This window comes from Periplaneta americana, chromosome 1, assembly GCF_040183065.1.
Source record: "Periplaneta americana isolate PAMFEO1 chromosome 1, P.americana_PAMFEO1_priV1, whole genome shotgun sequence".
Lineage (NCBI taxonomy): Eukaryota > Metazoa > Arthropoda > Insecta > Blattodea > Blattidae > Periplaneta > Periplaneta americana.
Genome location: NC_091117.1, coordinates 61,150,927 through 61,170,135, shown reverse-complemented (window position 1 = coordinate 61,170,135; position 19,209 = coordinate 61,150,927). Strand labels below are relative to the sequence as shown.

At 35.0% G+C, this 19,209-nt stretch overlaps 1 protein-coding gene across 1 annotated transcript in view; it reads right to left on the bottom strand.

Annotated features, from left to right (window-relative positions):
- Nucleotides 1–12,363, bottom strand: part of LOC138696310 (poly [ADP-ribose] polymerase tankyrase-1-like) — a 106,051-nt gene extending 93,688 nt beyond the window's left edge. Inside the window, exon 1 of the mRNA XM_069821100.1 lies at nt 41–12,363. The gene's annotated coding sequence lies outside the window, so the exon portion shown is untranslated. The remainder of the gene's footprint in view (nt 1–40) is intronic.
- Nucleotides 12,364–19,209: the final 6,846 nt, after the last annotated feature.

Genomic DNA, 19,209 nt, shown 5'->3' with positions numbered 1-19,209 from the left:
CAGTACAATATATCAAGTAAACTTTTGTCTTTGTACATACCAGTTGGATCAACAGCAACCCATTTTGATGGCGACACGGAGGTGATCTGCACTGCAACAACTCTTCCATCACATGAAAGTCTTCCAAAATGTAGTTATCCTCAGTGATTCCAAATCAGCAAAATCACGCAATACCTTCTCATCCAACCTCCGAAAGAATAAAAAGAGATCAAATAAACAAGCTAAGCTATTTCAGAGCCCCCAGGAACACATCTACATACAATATATTCACTAATGTTGTGGCTTACAAAAAGAAAATGCAAAAGCACATTATCTGTCAAAATGAGACACAAAAGTCCAACAGTTTAGAAACACAGACATAACATTTCACGAATCACAGTTGTTAAAACACATGATCTCCATTCAGTGCACACATGGACATTTCAGTTCTTCCAAGCATAACAATCAATAATATAACAAGAACACAATGCCTCACTATGCACAAACCTCATCATACCTTTGGATTTTGTAAGTTCATGACTTGTCTCTCCAAACTGTACTCTATTATGAAACCAACTTCGCAATGAACAAACACCAGATACTTCTCTGTACTATTGATGGCAAAATTTGTTTCACATCTTGGTTACACAACTTTTAACACTCTATCACTTCGGAAAAGGTATTATTAGTCTTTCACATACACGTGAAAGACTAATAATATGATTTCCGAAAAAATTTGTTTATTGTTCTATATACACTTTTAAAATTAATTTAATCACTGATTAACTTTACAGCTTCTTTACTGTGTTAACTTATTAGTCAATTATCTGGCAGGACCAAACCAGGATAAAATGAGTCATTCCAGGAAAAATAAAACTAAATGTGCTGTGATGTGAGTGACATAGATAATTCTTTTATAAATTTGGTTTCTGAATAACTTTTCTGTACTGGAAAATATATAAATTTCTTCACTCACTCAGTGAATTGAAGATGCTCAACATTTTAACAATTAATAGTGAGTTAATATGAAATATGCAATATTAAATAACAAATTTCTTCTATTCGGGGAAGATATAAAAATTGGAATGACTGAGTATTTCAGCGCAATTAATATTATCAAATTTGTTAATATTCTTCATAGAAATATCATTCAGTCAGTGGTTTTTCTGTCATTGAATGTAAGCAATGATTTCAATAATCTGTATTTGGGATTTGGAACGTACAAGCGAATTTGAATGTTTTGATATAGAGACTAAGCTATTTATCCTGTATCAACTCAATTCAATGAATGTTGTTCTTGCAACAAGGATTCCAAATTAATGAAGGACCTTTCCACTTGCTCTTAAGTAATTATCAGGTAGAATAAAAACAAAACCTTGTCTCAATAATTTCTAATTTCGAATTATAAAGTCCAGTGAACTGTAAGCAATATTAATAATTGTTATAATGTGAGTTTTGAAAATTAAATTATTGTCGAATTCTGTACTTAAATCTCTTATTCTTGAAATAGTTTTCATACAATAGCTATCCGTACTAAAGTCTTCAAATGTAGCAGTGAATAATTTTAACTAAAGTAGAGCATCTCGTTTAGGCACAGTGAAATCGTAAACAAAGTGCAGGTAATGTGTGGAGGAGATCGAGCCAACGATGAACACGAGGGATGCACAAAGTTTTAATTACAATTAATTATGTTAATTAACATTAACTGACATATTTTCCAAAAACACACAAAATAAAAGAACACAAATTGGATAACATCATATACACATTTTAACAAACAAGGAATTGTAATGTTTAAATAATTCAATATAACAAATAAAATTTTACCACTTAGTCTAAATGATGTTGTTTTCAAGTAGCATTTTCACGATCATGAACTTCACTCTCTGTATGACCAACATAATATCACATAATGGCTGATTAATTTCGAAGTGTTATTCTTCATTGTCCAAAGCCTAGTGAAGGTCCCGCACAATCTTCCAGTTTCCTGTTGTGGTGGGATGTGTTCATTATTGTGTCGAAAAAGGTTTTTGTGTTTTGAAATAAAGTTTCCAACAGTTGCAATGACTTCTACATTGCACAGACTGGAAGATAATTTCAAACACGTTACAAGGAACATATCACAGCCATTACCAAACTACACAACAATTCAACCTACACAGAACACATCACAAACTCCAATCACCACTACAACATAGAAACCGACATGAAAATACTAAACATCCAGTCAAAAAACCAGAAACTTTACATTCTAGGACAGCGGTTCCCAAAGTGTGTTCCGTGGATCCCTGTACTTGTGAAAGTTAGTATATCGACAAGGGTAGATGACCAGATCTCACCCTTGCGTGAGCTGACCTTCGAGCTATTGTATAAAAAAATACTATTTTTTTCAGTTAGAGTAGTCAATTCTATTGAAAATTTTTGTCTGCTTGCCGAGAGTGACTAGTTATTAGTTAGTTCTTATCTACTTGGTGTGTGTGAATGTTTGCAGTTTTTTCTCTCCAGACAACAGTGTAAGAATAAGTTTTTGTAAATGTATTCGGAGACTTAATGTCTTCATTGTAAAATAAATTTGATTGACAATGTTATATAGTCAGCAATAAATTTTGACACGTATTTTTAAAAAGAAATGAATTTCGTCCATTGTTAGTACATGTTCTGCTTCTGCTACATTTATTGTTAAGTCAGTTTTTATTCATTCAGTACGAGCAGGCTTATGTGAGGTGTTCGTGCTAAACTGTGCATTAATAACCATGTGTCTTTGATTCTGAACATAATAATATTAATTTAATATTAGGAATAATTTTAATTAACATATTATACAATGTCGTCTCAATGGACCAGTGATTAATAAAAGCCGATAAAAATGACAGTTCTACAAATTCAGAAACCAGTCGATCACCTAATCATTTATCACACCCCAGTGCTGTTAATTTAAAAATGGTAAATCAACTTATAATATAATTACTGAAAAAATACACGCAGCTTATAAATACAGTGCGTATACTAATTGGCTCTGCAGGAGAAGTGGTAAGCAGAACGCGGGACTCAAGAAGTTGTGTTGGTATCATGCAGGTAGAGTCAATGACCTTGGTCACATTGAATGGTGGAGGGTGGGAGGGAGCGAGAGAAGAGATGTAGTATTCCAGAGTACTGCAGAACAGCACTTAGAACCAGTTTATATTCGATCGATCACAGATCAACTGGCGAGGTTGAACATTCATTTGAATATCCGGCCTTGAAGCGGTTGCACCTGGCTAGACAGAGCCACAGATATGTAGGACAGAATACCAAGCGCATTTCATCATACAGGAACTCTGACGACATTTTCTAACTACACAAACGGAATAACAATTGAAGGAAATTTACTTTTCCTAATTAAAAAAAGTGTTAGCTTGAAATTCTTAGGAAAATATTTGGGGCTAGAGGGATGAAGTTACAGAAGAATGGAGAAAGTTACGCAATGTAGAACTACACGCATTGTATTCTTCTCCTGACATAATTAGGAACATTAAATCCAGACGTTTGAGATGGGCAGGGCATGTAGCACATATGAATGAATCCAGAAATGTATATAGAGTGTTAGCTGGGAGACCTAAGGGAAAAAGACCTTTGGGGAGGCGGAGATTTAGATGGGAGGATAATATTAAAATGGATTTGAGGGAAGTGGGATATGATGAGACTGAATTAATCTTGTACAGGATAGGAACCGATGGCGGGCTTATGTGAGAGCAGCAATGAACCTGCAGGTTCCTTAAAAGCTATAAGTAAATAAGTAAGCAAGTTAGCTTGAAATAAGATTATAATTGATTGGACATTTTGATACATTTATCTCCAAAACTAATATATAAATCAACTAATGGACACCGGTAACAACAAAGTAAATAAGCTTAATGCATAGATGAAATCTGACATGTAAACAAATACAAGAATAAAATAAATTACAATTACTTACAAAATAGAAGAGCAAATATGTATACACTTACTATTGTAATGTTCATACTTTAAACTCAAAATACATAGGCTACTTCTGAAAGAGTAGTTGTTGATATAGCCTATGTCATTTAATTATTCTAAGTGGATGTATTATTATTTCACTAATAAATCATTTTTAAGGAGATAAAAAGTTATTAACAAAAATAAAAGCACTCACAAGTCTAATGATTGTAGCTTCATAACGCATGCTGTTGCAATATCTGGATTGCTGAATGAATGAATGAATCCAATCTATCAATCAATCAATCAATGGGAAGAAAGGAGGAAATATCAAGTGAAAGGTACATGATAATATTTGCGTCCTTGCAACGATTCTTGGAACTCCTGGATGGCTCAATATTATCTTTCATGATCCAGAGCCGTCCACCCGAGAGAGACTCAGACATTCATTAAACCGAACAGTGGACCACTCCACGAGATGCAAGAGCTTTGCATACTGTCTACAGCGCTAGGCGTTCAGTAGCAATATGTTATGTTATGTTTTATTTAACGACGTATCAATATGTCTTTTCTATCTTTCATAACTGGTTATGCACAACTCCTACTTGTTCAAACCAGGCACTACACAGTACCAACTTTACATTGCTGCCAGGTCGAATACTGTCGCTTGCTTCACTACAGAGCCAGTCAGTACACACACTGTACTACTGCATGTTTATAAACTCATGGCTATGCATGGTAATTATTAATGTACCTAGTTGTAGACATATTGCCGATCTCAAATACATACGGAATATAAATATGGAGGCATATTAAACTTATATCTATATTAATCTAGCGATTAATTTAATTCAATTTAATTTGAGGATCCGTGAATCTTTTTTTGAGTCAAAGTAAGTTAAGTACACAATGAAATGATAATAATGTGGCTTCTGCAACAGTATAAATTAACAACAGACTAATATTTAAAGATCAAATATGTAATTTATTTTATTCTTGCAATGCTGTGCAATACATCTAAACTATGTGATTATTTTGATTGCCCAACTTCTGTACAGCAAACTTTTTGTAGTTAAACATACAGGGTGCTGTTCATAGACATTTTGCAGCACGCGCTATGAGCGTGCTAAACTAGCCCCGGCTATCCACTGGTTACTTGTACAGAATTCAAATCATATCCTATCGCTAAAACTGGTTTATGAATACGAAAAACGCTGATCATCCACCAGAAGCCCACACTAAGAATGTCTATGAATACGGCCCACAACATCTTAAAAGCTACATTTGGACTATTGAAAAAAATTCTTCGTTTCGGATTAGGCGTAGATTCAATCTCACTAAACCAAACAGGCCGTTATTTGTGCGCAAAAGAAAAGCAGTTCGAAGTATTGCTTCCAGCTTTCACCTAACGAAACAGCATGGGAGCTTGGAAGGGGGGAGCGGGGTGGGTGAGACTTGGCTGCGGAAGGGATTTTTCGGCAAGATGCACAGTGCTGGATGGTGGTGATAATAATAAGGAATACTGCACTAAATTATGGCATGGACATTGGCCCAATGGAAGACACTCGCTGCAAACTGGATAGCAAAACTTACTTCTTTTGTTTTATATATCAATATCATTGAGTATCCAGTACAAAGTAATATCTTCATATCATTTTTTTCATAAATGCAGGGTATGCAATGATTATCTTTGTTCTATGAAATACACGCCACTGCTACCCAGTACCCTTAAGCTGTTTAAAATAGTGTCCTGCAATGTTCGAACATGAGACTTTATAACTTCGTCTTATTTCAAATGAAAAACTAATCTAAGATCTGTGTTAAAATCCTTAAGCAGTTAAAACATGAAAGGATGGTAGTGGAGGAAATTGAATTTTTCTATAACAAGATGAAACAAACATGACAGGCTTTCTCCTGCAGAGTGAATATCAATCTTCACCATACTCCACAAAACTGAATAGAAGACAATGTCTGTAATACACGACACTAGTTTAAAGCATGAAGGAATGGGAGAGAAGGATATATTGGCGAACAAACATGACAGGCCTACTCCTGCTAAGCGAACATCAGCAAATATCGAACATAATCGACAAAATGAACCAAACATTGTGTCTGTCATGCACGACGATAATATGAAGTATGAAAATGAAATAATTTATTATATTTAACAGGCTGGATAGTGTGTTATAATAATTATGTATAATATTATCAATCAATCTTCTTAATGTATCCAGTTGTTTGCTGACAACATAAAGTCCACTGTAGTCTATTCAGTTGTTGTTTTTCACAAGAAATGAGGGGTATTTTGATCGGTGTTCATTATAGATGCCTGTTGCTAGTAGCTAGAGTTGGGGTGTAGTCAATATATACTGCAGGGCTGTATCTTCTGCAACCGGTATTGATGAGTTAATTTACTTCTTTTGTGGTTTATGGATGGACAGTATAGAAGAATGTGTTCCAGATCTTCATCATGATTATTACACCACAGACAAGTAGGATTATCAGAAATGTGAAATCGGTGTAGGTATAATTGAGTGACAATGTGACCTGTTCCGGCTCTTGTTAAACATGTCTGAACATGTCTGGGCAAGTTTTTATACATTTTCAGGTCATTTGGTTTCTTTTGTACAGACTGTAAAATTTTGCCTTTGTCAGAAGAGAGCCAATTTTTGATCCAAAGGTTTGTAAAATGAGACTTTACTGAAGCACTGGATAGAGATATCACTTGAAGAGGTCTTGGTTGCAAATATGTTGCCTGTTTTGCAATATTACCGACTTTCTCGTTTCCAGGTATACCACAATGACTAAGTATCCATTGAAATGTTATTTCCTTTTGGAGTTCTTTTAGTTTACTTAGTTGTTTCTGAATTGGAATAATTCTATGTGCGTAAAGGTTTGGTACATATTTAATTATATTAAATATAGCCCCCTTGGAGTCGGTAAGTATGCAAATAGATTTTTCAGAAATTTGAGAAACACACTGAAGAGCAGCATCAATAGCTAACAATTCAGTGTCAAGACTGGAGGAAGATGAACATGGTATGAAATAACTTTCTTGATATTTTGGAATATAATACCCTGCTCCTGATGTCCCATTATTAGGATTTAGAGATCCATCTGTATAAATTTGAAGGTGATTCTTATATGTGCTGCAGAGTAGTTCCATGGCATCTAACTTAAGAATGTATGGAGGATCATTTTTGGAATGATTTCCTGGAATTTATATGCTATGTTCTGGAATCACCCATTTCCATGGAGGAATTTCGTTCACAACTGGAGTTTTAGCAATGAGTGTGTCTGTGATATAGATTGGTACTTTTTTTATTTTATAAAAATTACACAGGATATCATCTGACAGTTTGAAGAATATCTGAGATCTGGATGAGGCTTGCAATTTTAAATGTATTTTTAGATCCTTTTGTAATATATAGTGTCTGATTGGTTAAATATTACATTCAATTTCTAGGGCAACAGTTGATGTGGTTTTTGGCACTTCTAGGCATAATCTTAAGGCTGAGTTTTGAAGAACAGAAATTTTTTGTAGACGAGTTCCTGATGCTCCTCCCCATATTTCACATCCATAGGTCAATTTTGATTGTATATAAGCATTATAAAGCAGACGCATTGTCGTGATATCTGATCCCCATTTCCTATTAGCTATGATCTTCAAGAGATGATGTATAATATTAAGAAAATGAAAACATTTATTTATTAACAGAGTGGAAAGTATAAGTTATAATTATGTATAGTATGGAAATTAAATCTTTTCTTTTTTCTATTTATTAACAGGTAGGGTACTGTAAGTTTATTATGTGTAATATAAAAATGAAATAATCTTATTTATTCTCAGATTGTATATTGTAAACTACAAAAAATTACAGTAAAATCTCTCATATCCAGCACCTAACTAACCAGCAATACCAAAATAACGGAACTTTTGGTTAGGACAAAAAAAAAATTGTCATTCATGCGAAAGGGAAGAGTCGAAGTTGTGAGTGGTTTTCGTGAATTGCACATGTCACATATTATGTTTACTCTTTACACTATTCATGCGTAAAAACATGGACAGAAAACCCTGTTATGTCCCTGGAATAGATCGAGTAGCATTGGTAAGCTGTCACTTGGCCTTGCAAACAATGCGCAGAGATGATATCTTTAAATTTACCCCTTGAACTCGCCCGTTTCGAAAGGGTGTTGGATCAGTTTAAATATAAAGGTGTGAAATTCTCTGTTACGCTATAGTGCGTAAAAGTTTCATTCGAGTAAGAGATAGTATATATAAATAAGCACACATTAGAGATATGTTAAAGAGGTTCAAATCGAGCGTTATTTTATCATCTTCATAATTGCGACATTGGCTACACTGCTCTTCACGTCACATGGCCGCCATTTAAAATTGTCATGAGGTTACGAAAATTTTTAGTATCTTTTACGCTATTATGTATTACTAATATGAACTGATGAATGTACATTACCGTATTCAGTACTAAAAATAAACATTGTACGTATATTTCAAAACTTTATTTTTAAATATCTATACGAAAATTACTAAATTTCAACATGAAAAAAATGCTTGTGCAGTACAGTATGTCTTTATATAACCTATAAACGTATTTCCAATTATCTAGCAAAATCAGTTATCCGGCACTGGCTTTGTCCCACAGTTGCTGGATACGAAGAATTGTACTACATGTGTAGTATGAAAATGGAATCATTTATTTTTATGCATTTATACAATTTATTTTATACTATGTGTTCATGTTATAATACTTTAATCATCTGTATAATCACATATCTATTGCTACTGAGCAACTGTAATTTATTTGAATATTATGTGAAGAATGTAACTATAACCACTTTCTGTCGGTAAGTGATATAATAAAAATTGTCATATATTTATAAAACAAAATGTGATTTACCTACATGTACATATATACGTATTTGTCATGTTTAATGATAATTTTGTAATAAAAATTACCTTTCCTTACATCTAAATAAAACTTCATAAGATTTGTTCTAAAATCCTTACGCAGCTGAAAACATGAAGAAATTGGAGGGGAGTGTAGGAGAGGCCAGCGAGCTTAAAGGGGTGGATTCGAGCGAGCTGGATAGATCTGCTTCTTCAAAGCTTATTGAAAAGCACGACACTATCATGAACTAATGGGACATGTTGCACATTTAAATTATAAATTTTACCTCATTACTGACATCTATACAAAGGTTTTCTCAAGACAATGTATGAAAGGCATCAGTTTAATTTTGGTTGAAAAAAAGGAGTACATTGAATTATATGCATATAGTATTTGTTTGGTATTGACTGAAAATGTGTTAATTTCATTCTTGAAGTTACCTTTGGACATGTTCGGTTTTGACCGAAAACCCATATTTCAAATGCAATGTTATATTATGGTGTTTATTCATAATTTACTCAAATCAATGCATTTATCGTCAGAATCCAGTAAAATTATAAAGAAGACATCATAAACTCACTTTCTTCAAATTCTGGACTTGTCTGGTTTTGCATGCAAGCTTCACAAACGTTATGTGAAAAATGCTTGGTTTTGCATTTACTAAGCGTTTAAAAAAATTGTAAATATTTTTGTGGTGTTGTAGGGCAAGGCATTTGGAACACTTTGAGGTAGGGAATCATGTACACCAAAGCCTCCTTTCAGAGCCACATCACTGTAAATAGTTGACATCTGTAGTCAGGCAAATTGCTTGAAAATAAAAGCCTATCAGCACCTGCTAATTATGTCTGAGTTTCGGAAAAATTGTAAAAACCTTCGTGAGCTTGAATGACAGGATATTTGAAGCTGTTGAGATAGAAATTGTATATTTGCCGAAACATGTTAATGTATTCCCACCATGTGTATCTTTCCATATTGTTAGGATGAGTTCATTGTGCAGTGTTAACAGACTACAACTCAAGCTAAATTTGGTATTAGCTCAGTGGAATGGTGACACAGAGAAGAGTGGCAGGTCATAAAATGTGGGTCTCAGAACAGATGTAAGAATCACTCTGAACATTAATCCTGCAATGCTTGGGAAAAGTGGCGTAAGTCAGTTTTCACAAACATTTTTTATTAATTTATTGACAACTTACGAAACATCTACTCGCTTGGGAAAAGAGACATAAGTATGTCTCTCATTGCAATAATTCATACAAAATCAAATCGACATAAACCAGTGTGAAGACAGTTTTTTTCCTTCTCCTGTAAAATTAACATTTTTGACTTGTGCCACTTTTCCCGAGCACTACAGAATTGTTGTGCATAAAATACTGTAGAATGTTTTGTATTATAAAACGAATATTTCTCATCTTAAATAGATTTAAAGTGTCTCAGTTCGTAATAAACGAACTCTAAGCAATTTGTCGTGTTGTGCTCTTCTCTCATCGCCATATCACTACTTATTAACTGAAAGAGGATCTAGCAATGATGATGTGTTCAATATGCACTGTCAACACAGACTACACCTCAGGGTAATACCCATGGGAAAATACTACTGCCCAAATTTACCTAATCCACTTACAGAATTCCTTGCTTCTTTCCCACCTGGACACACTTATCAAGCCCTGAAAGGGTCTTTAATTCCAAGCAACTTGCCTATCTCCAGGGATCAGCAATTTTACAATGAAAGGAGGCTTCAGTCAACATGAATTCTCTATCTCAAACAGTTCCAAATCTTTTGAAACACTCTGTATATAGTATTTTAGTACAAATTTCGCATTTTCTCGCATAATCAAAATTCATTAAAAAGGGATAAGTCGTGAAAAATGAAAATATGGAAGCACAGGCCTTTACAGCCATTTTCACATTTTATCGCTCTTGTAAAAAATCACAACTCCTAAATATAATGCATAAAATGAATTTGAATTAATTCACAAATTTAGTAAATACCTGAAATTAAAGAACGAGGAAACTAAGTAACATTATCAGGTCGATTTTTTTTTTTATTTTAGTGGGTTATTTAACGACACTGTATCAACTACTAGGTTATTTAGCGTCGATAAGATTGGTGATAGCAAGATGATATTTTGGCGAGATGAGGCCGAGGATTTACATTACAGTTGGGGAAAACCTCGGAAAAAACCCAACCAGGTAATCAGCCCAAGCGGGGATCGAACCCGCGCCCGAACGCAACTTCAGACCGGCAGGCAAGCGCCTTAACCAACAGAGCCACGCCGGTGGCTATCAGGTCGAAATTTCAAATAGGTTTGCCACTTTAGAAAGCTCCGACGGAGTTGAGAAAGAGTTAGATGTTAATAGCGTGTGTGAAAATATCAGAGATAGTATCAAAATTGGAGCTGAGCAGAGCATAGGTTATTATGAAACTAAGAAAAAGAAACCATGGTTTGATGAACATTGTTGCACGGCAGTAGAAAGAAGGAAACAGGCAAAATTCAAATTCTTACAGGATCCAGTTGAGCCGAATAGAGATAATTATTTCAATGAAAGATGGGAAGCAAGTCGTACACTTAGGAATAAAAAGAAAGATTACTTGCAGGAAAAACTGAATGAGGTAAAAACAAATAGTAACAATAAAAACATTCGAGGTTTAAATAAGGGTATAAAGGAATTTAAGAATGGATATCAGGCAAGGGTAAACGTGATAAAGGATGAGAATGGTGACTTGCTTGCAGACTCTCATTCAATCCTGAACAGATGGAAGAACTGTTTTGGGTAACTACTAAATGTATATGGGGCAAATAGAAATGATCGGGACAAAATTCAAATACAAACTGCTCAGCTATTTATACCTGAACCCACACTTTCAAAAGTCAAAATTGCGATAGAAAATCTGAAAAAGTACAAGTCTCCAAGTATCGATCAAATTCCAGCAGAATTAATACAAGAGGGTGGAAGCGCATTATCTAGCAAAATTTATAAACTTGTACTTGCTATTTGACAAAAGGAAAATGTACCAGAACAATTGAAAGGAGTCCATAATTGAGGGGTTACGTGGACTAACAACCTAAGTGACTTTAAGTCGTTACTTCACAGATCACATTTTCCGATACTCTCTTGTGTGCTTTATATTGTAACAAAATCTTGTTTCTCTTCCTAAAGGGCAACAGAAGCAGCGTTGTGTGAGTATGCCAGAGATCCGTCATCCTGTAGCTGGTTCTTACAGTGTGTCTAGCGGCTCGACTGGCAACGTGCGTTGTGTCTGTTCAGTGTGAACATAAATGGAGACCGATTCTGACAATGAAAGTGGTGATGTGTGTGGAAGTACTACATCCACGAGAGGTATGAAAAGAAAAATAAGGCAAAGTAGTTGGAAGAAGGAAAATGCAAAGAAGAGACGTAATTCCGGTAAAAGTTACATTTGAAGGAGCGGTAAAACAAAATCTGCTAAACGATATGCTGTTGTAAAAATATGTTGTAAATTGAATTGTGCAGGTAAATTCAGTCATCTTGATCAGCAGAGACTTTTCAGTGGATTTTGGAGTATTGGAGAAAAACAACTGCTGGACACAATGTTGTTAGGTTACACTGAAAAAAAAAAAAAAAAAAAAAGAAAAAAAAAACCTTTCCGTAATACAAAGAAACTTACGTCTGGAAGAACTCGTTAGTATTCATTTGTACACAACGTGAAATTAGAGGGCACTAATGTCACTGTATGTAAAGGATTTTTACTGAAAGTGTTGCAAATTACAGAAGCCCGTATGAAAACATGTCAGCAAGCTTTGAAAGTGGGGGCTGTTGCTACAACTGAAAATCGTGGAAAACACACAAATCGACCAAGGAAGATTGCACTGCACCTGGACTAAAGAATGAAAAGATTGGGGATGTCATATCCTTGTTGAAATTCATGACAAAAGATAATGCTATGTAGCTACAGGGAATTCTGGACAGATATAGGCCTATTCAGATTTAAAAGTGCAATGATGGATCTGAAGTCACAGATGAAGATGAATGAAAACCATGTTTGTTTTGTACATTAAATTTCAAGTTTAAAAACACATAACTTTTTATTTAGTATCATAAAAATGTATGAACAAAGGTCAACATAGTTCAAATATTAATATGTCTTTAATTTAATTTATATAATAAAATCATTAATTAATTTTGTATTTGTTGTTTTCACAGTATAGTACGAAAGAATAGAGTTTATTTATGCATTTGTGATATTGTGCAGTAAAGTACAAAGTTAATAGAAGTGTTTGTATTCTTATGTTACATAATATTCTCCGATAGAAACCATTATTGGTGTTCTGTGGACTAACAACTTAGAAGGAAGTCGCTTTAACATTTTTTTTAAATATTGTAGTTCAATAATAGCCATTACTTGGTTACATTTTTGTGTTTAAGGAATGCTATATTAATAATAATAATAATAATAATAATAATGATTTATTTAACCTGGCAGAGTTAAGGCCATACGGCCTTCTCTAACACTCAACCAGGAATAAAGACTGCGTTACAAAAACACTACAAATTAACAAATTACACTACAATTTTACACACAAAACTGAATAAGATAATAATAATAATAAAAAATAAACAACAAATAAGAAGAAATCAGACATAATATATAACATACAGAAAGAAAGAAAAAAGCATAATAATATGTGAACAGCAGGTCAAAATAAATGAGGCATACAAAAAAAAAGACAATTATTCATAATAATAATAATAATAATAATAATAATAATAATAATAATAATAATAATAATAAAGAAGAATAGTAATAATGATAATAATAATAATAATAATAATAATAATAATAATAATAATAATAATAATAATACTAATAGTAGTAATAAAATAGTGCAGTACAAAGTATACAGTGAATACAATATTTCTAAGTACACACAATAAGGAAAATTAAGATTATATATAGCTCAACTTATCACATTAGAAATATAACATTATCGGAAAATATGAAAACAAAAATATAAAATAAGTTGAATATCATTAGAACATAAAAAAAAATGTGAATACGTGGAAACATGCAATACAACACTTGTCATAATAGTAAGTTAGTTTGGCAACTCGTCATAAGATAATTTTCTAACTTGGATTTGAAAGAATTCAATGTTCGGCAGCCCTTGACTTCAGGCGGCAGAGAGTTCCAGTGACGAGAGGTAGCAACAGTGAAGGATGAGGAATACAGAGACGATGCGTGAAGTGGAATTTCTAGCGTGTTATCGCGTTGTGCTCGAGTATTAATATTATGATAGCGAGAGAGAGTATGAAATCGAGCGAATAAATAATAGGGGGATGAAGAGTGCATAATTCGATATAAGAGAGAAAGTGAGTGCAGATTTCTCCTCTCATGTAACCTAAGCCATGATAACTTCTTGAAAGAAGGTGAGATATGATCATAGTATCGAACATTACAAATGAAGCGGACGCACGCGTTATGAACACGCTGTAGTTTCTGAGCGGAATCAATCCTGAGATCACTGAACAAAACGTCGCAATAATCGAAGTGAGGTAGAATGAGTGTCTGTACCAGCGTCTGTTTTAATTTAGATGGATAATGATACAATCTTTTTAGTGAATGGAGAATAGAGAATGCCTTCTTACATGTATATTTAATATGCGTATCCCAATTTAGATTAGATTCGAAATGTACTCCGAGATTTTTTACGGTAGAGCTAAACGGGATGATTGTTTTATTCAGTTTCACAGGTGGAATATTCAGGTCGTTGACTTCAGGAATTAATCTACGGTTCGCGAACAGAATAGCCTGTGATTTACATGCGTTTAGGTTAAGCCCAAATTGTTGAGACCAGGAAGAGATGGAATCAAGATCTTCATTCAGACTATTAATGCTATCGTTTAGTGCGTCGGGACGGGCTGAAATATACAATGGAACGTCGTCTGCATATATTTGATATCTGCAGTGCTTAAATGAGTTGGAAATTCCATTTATATAAATAGAGAAGAGCAAGGGGCCTAATACTGATCCCTGAGGAACTCCTGTGTCTACAGTACGCCAGGATGAGAAACGATTATTAGATATGACACGCTGCTGGCGGCCAGTAAGGTAGGAGTACATCCAGGTGATAGCACTATCAGAAAGGTGTAGCGTTTGTAGTTTAGTCAATAGTAGATCGAAGTCAACAGAATCAAAGGCTTTGCTATAGTCCAATAAAACTAGTACAGTAGCCTGTCGTTTATCCATGGCTGCGCGTATGTCCTCAGTAACATTCAACAAAGCAGTAGAAGTGCTATGGCCATTTCTGAATCCTGATTGTAAAGGGTCTAAAAGATTAAATTCTATTAGGTAGTCTGACAACTGCTTATGAATGATGCGTTCCAGAGCTTTAGATAAAATGGGAAGAATGGAGATTAGCCTATAGTCTTTTGCAGAAGTAGGTGAATTTACTTTAGGAAGTGGGCGTACCAAGGCTGTTTTCCAGAGTTGCGGATAAACAGACGTGATAATTGATGAATTGAAAATATGAGTTATTACGGGAAGCACGACATCGACTAACTTATTGATAAAGACTATGCTTATGTTATCAGTGCCTTGTGCTTTAGATTTAATGCTTTTAAGAGCCCTTCTTACTTCAGAATCAGTAATGTGCGAGAAGAAAAATTTTTCGCGAGAAGGTGGAGGATTAGCTAGGAGAGTATTAATTGTATTTCGTTTTGACTGTTTTTCAGGTCGTATAGTGGGAGGTGAGGTAAAGTATTCATTGAGTTTATCAAGCGGTATGTTTATAACTTCAGCTTCTGATGCTTTCTTCCCTACTCCCATATCACGTAAGTTATTCCAAAGACACCGAGGGGGAATGGACGGGTCGACGAGACTCAGGGCGTGACGGCGTTTAGCATTCCTAATGCTTTGTGTGGTTTTGTTTCTAAGTTTTTTGTAGTTGTTAAAGTTTTCGGCAGATTTGTTGTGTCTGTACTTCCGGAAAGCAGCATCACGTGACGTCATAAGATTACGAATACTGTCATTCAGCCATGGGGCAGGTCGGTGTGTGACACGTCTCTTCTTTAAAGGTGCATGTTTGTCGAATAATTGTATTACCATGTCATTAAAGGTGGCAACTTTTTCGTCAACTGTGATTAAATTAAAAATAGTATGCCATGGCATTTGTAGGGCGTCAGAAATTAGTTGGTCGTTGTCAATGCCTTTTAGATCTCTGTAAGTAATTACCTTAGCTGCATTTTTTGGGCACTGAAGAGAGTACTCGGCAAAAATAAGATCATGACCAGATATTCCCGGAACTGGTAACTGTCCTGAGGTTAGAATTCTATCAGGATTATTCGTAATGATTAGGTCAATTAAAGTATCAGAAGTAGGTGTGTGGTGGGTAGGATTGAGTGGAAGAATTGTTAGATTGAAAGTTTCGAACAAATTACGCAGTTGATTAGTCCCATTTGATCTGACAGCCAGAAGATTAATATTGAAATCCCCCATAAGTAAGATATGTTCATATTGCGGTAAAAGATCGGCTAACGGGCTTTCTAAATCGGATAAATGTCCAGCTTTGGGAGGCTTATAAATAACTGCTAAGAGACATTTATGAAGACTTGCTTGTATTTCTATGAACAAATATTCGGGTCGTAATGCATCGCCTTGTGATTTTAGAATAATTTTAGGGTGCAGATCATTCCTAATATATGCGCAAACTCCACCCCCTCGTTTGTATAATCTGTCATTTCTACATAACGTATAGCCGTTTAAGTGAACGAGTGAGGAAGACAACGAGGGTTTTAGCCACGTCTCGCTAACAAGAATACATTGGACATCTATATTAGTGAAAATAGAAGAGAATTCCTGGAAGTGAGGAGTAATGCTTTGACAGTTTAAATGTGCTATTTTCAAAGATTTGGGGTCAGGTGAGAAAGACTGCTTTAACAGCTGAGAGGTAGACAATAGAGGGGTTGGGGAGGATGACAGACAAGTGGATAGAGTTGTGGGAACAGGTTGTCGACAGTGAGGAGGGTCGGGGAGGCTAGAAGCGCCATCAGCCTGAGGGCATGCCACAGAAAGCGGGACGATATAGGCAATAGTGCCAACCTAACTAAAAATAGACTAAATTTACTGAGGTAATGTAATGCAACTAAATATAGTATTACTACAATAATTAAATAATTAGTATTAAATTATTAAACTATTACTTTCTTAATATAACAAACAACTTATGAGGAGTTGCCTTGACTTACTAATTATGTATCTCAGCCATACGGGTGATCCTTCTTTTCGTGTCGCCGCTTTTTACAATGATGACGCCGTCTTGAGTCCACACGTTGGTTTGTCCAAATTTGGTAATCGCTTCGCGTAAGATGTTGTGGCGAGTTTTCGTCAAGTCTTCCCGAATTGTCCAACCAGAATTTTTTAATTTTCTTTTGTTTCGGAAGACCTCGCTTCTCTTCCTATAACTAGCGAATTTCACAATTATTGGTCTGGGTCGATTCTCATCTCTCCTACCAACTCTATGACTTCTATCAATGTCGGCCAGACTCAAGTCCACCCCTACCTTCTCCGCCACACTAATCGCTAACACATCGGTGTCCTCACCATTGTTCTCACCTACACCAAAAATACGCAGACACTGGCGTCGCTGATATTGTTCTAAATCGTCCAGTTTGTACTCTAGCTCCTCGATCCGACGATCTTTTTGCTCCAGAGCACTTTTGAAGTCACTAATTAAGTCTTTGTTGAAGTCAAGATTTTTTTGGAATTCCACCACCACTGCACTCGTCACCGCGTCCTTGATCGTGTCGGCGAGAACTCGTACCATGCCCGCGTCTTGTAGCATGTCCCGTAGCGCGTCCTTCACCACTCGTTGCACGGTAGATTCAATTTCCTCGATTTTTGGGCCACGGGGAGACATGTTGATGAAATGTAAAGACAAATGAAAAGCTTAGTACAAAGAAATAAAACTGTGCTAAAAATATTTGGCCTGTGTACAGACTCACCTGCTAAAAATCACTGTTTAGTCAAGAGCCTCACTCGCGTGGTTATTCACTGTCCGCCATTACTGTGGTGATATATATTAATATATATTTTAAAAGTTTGATAGAATATCACAGGAACACACAAAAAGTAATATCGTTATTTTCAACTTCAGTTTACTCAAAAGTATGGTTTTGCACATAAGCTGTTAGTCCACGTAACCCCTCAATTGTACCTATTTTTAAGAAGGGGGATATGACTAACTGTAGTAACTTTCGAGGAATATCACTGTTGTTGAAGTCATACAAAATTTTGTCCAATATTCTTTTGAGAAGATTAACTCTGTATGTAAATGAAATTATTGGGGGATCATCAGTGTGGTTTTAGGCATAATAGGTAGACTATTGATCAGATTTTTTGTATTCGACAGATATTGGAGAAAAAATGGGAGTATAAGGGTACACTACATCAGTCATTATTCAGAGATTTCAAAAAAGCATATGACTCGGTTAAAAGAGAAGTTTTATATAACATTCTTATTGAATTTGATATTCCCAAGAAACTAATTCGATTAATTAAAATGTGTCTTAATGAAACTTACAGCAGAGTCCGTATAGGCCAGCTTCTGTCTGATGCTTTTCCAATTCACTGTGGGCTAAAGCAAGGAGATGCACTATCACCTTTACTTTTTAACTTCGCTCTAGAATATGCCAGGATAACAAAGAGGGTTTGATATTGAATGGGTTAAATCAGCTTCTTGTCTATGCAGATTACATGAATATGTTAGGAGAAAATCCACAAACGATTAGGGAAAACACGGAAATTTTACTTGAAGCAAGTAAAGCAATAGGTTTGGAAGTAAACCCTGAAAAGACGAAGTATATGATTATGCCTCATGACCCGAACATAGTACGAAATTGGAGATTTATCCTTCGAAGAAGTGGAAAAATTCAAATATCTTGGAACAGTAACAAATATAAATGACACTCAAGAGGAAATTAAATGCAGAATAAATATGGGAAATGCGTGTTATTATTCGGTTGAGAAGCATTTGTCATCTAGTCTGCTGTCAAAAAATCTGAAAGTTAGAATTTATAAAACAGTTATATTACTGATTGTTCTGTATGGTTGTGAAACTTGGACTCTCACTTTGAGAGACGAACAGAGATTAAGGGTGTTTTAAAATAAGGTTCTTAGGAAAATATTTGGAGCTAAAAGGGATGAAGTTACAGGAGAATGGAGAAAATTACACAATGCGGAACTGCACGCATTGTATTCTTCACCTGACATAGCCAATTAGGAAAATTAAATCCAGACGTTTGAGATAGCCAGGGCATGTAACATGTATGGGTGAATCCAGAAATGCATATAGTGTTAGTTGGGAGGCTGGAGGGAAAAATACCTTTGGGGAGGCCGAGACGTAGATGG